Source organism: Phytophthora infestans, genomic scaffold, assembly GCF_000142945.1.
Source record: "Phytophthora infestans T30-4 supercont1.1279 genomic scaffold, whole genome shotgun sequence".
Taxonomy (NCBI): Eukaryota; Oomycota; class Peronosporomycetes; order Peronosporales; family Peronosporaceae; genus Phytophthora; species Phytophthora infestans.
The window spans coordinates 3589-4633 of record NW_003302675.1 but is presented as its reverse complement, the minus strand read 5'-3'; positions in this window follow the sequence as shown (position 1 = coordinate 4633).

The following is a 1045-nucleotide window of genomic DNA, read 5'->3' as shown; positions in this document are numbered from 1 at the left end:
CTACCTACTCCGGTGAAGGAGCGAATCGCCTCCCGCTGAACCGGTGGTTTCGCGAGGTCGACATCGCGATTGCTTCGAGAATGATCGAAGCGCAAGGGACAAAGGTCAATCTCTTATTGTCCCAGTTGTCCGGGAAGGCCAAGGAATGGGCCCTCGGTAAACTTGTCGTTGATCACGACGCATTCCCCACTCTGGATTCTCTCCAGAAAGATCTCAGGCTCGCGTTCGAGCCACCTCAAGACGAGTCCCGCGTGCGTGCCGAGTTCTTCGCCCTTCGTCAAGGCAAAATGACTATGCGCGACTACGTTCAAAAGACCCGCCACCTCGCGTCATGCATCGTGACAAATCCGATTGACACAGCATCGCAGGTCCATGTATTCGTATTCGGCATGCGTGAAGGCATGACACGGTACTGCCTGACCCGAGCGGAACCTTCCTCTCTCGAGGAAGCATTCGCCCTCGCGTTACGCGAAGACTACGTTGTGGCGGCGTCTTACGCGCGCGCGATGTCAACGGCAGCTCGTGAGTCAGCCCCCGAGCCCATGGAGATCGACGCGATTGACGCATCGAATAATCATCGTCAGTCGACTCCTCGTGGGCCCAACGGCCGTCCTAATCGCCCGCTCACTTGCTTCCGCTGCCGGAAGATCGGTCATCGCGCGGCGGAATGCCGCGCGCCAGCGCCGGTACTCGCGCACACCGCTGAAGTCTCACCTGCCGTTCAGTCAAAAAACGGTCAGGGCCAGTAGGTGCGGGGCGCCCTACTGGCTGGAATGGAGGTCCGGGCCCCCCGGTGGCTACCCAACCTTCTAGCCCTCCTGTGCTCCACGCACACTTTAATGCCACCACCACGTCGGGCGACTCGAGGCTGATCATCGTCAGTCTTCATGTCGCCGGCGCCCGGCGACCACTTCGCGCACTCCTGGACTCAGGAGCGTCGAATAACTTCTTTCGTAAATCGTGCTTATCGATGCTTCCAAGAGAGATCGCAGTCCGTAATGGTCGAGGTCAGGTCGTCGTCAAACTTGCTGACGGAAATCCACGG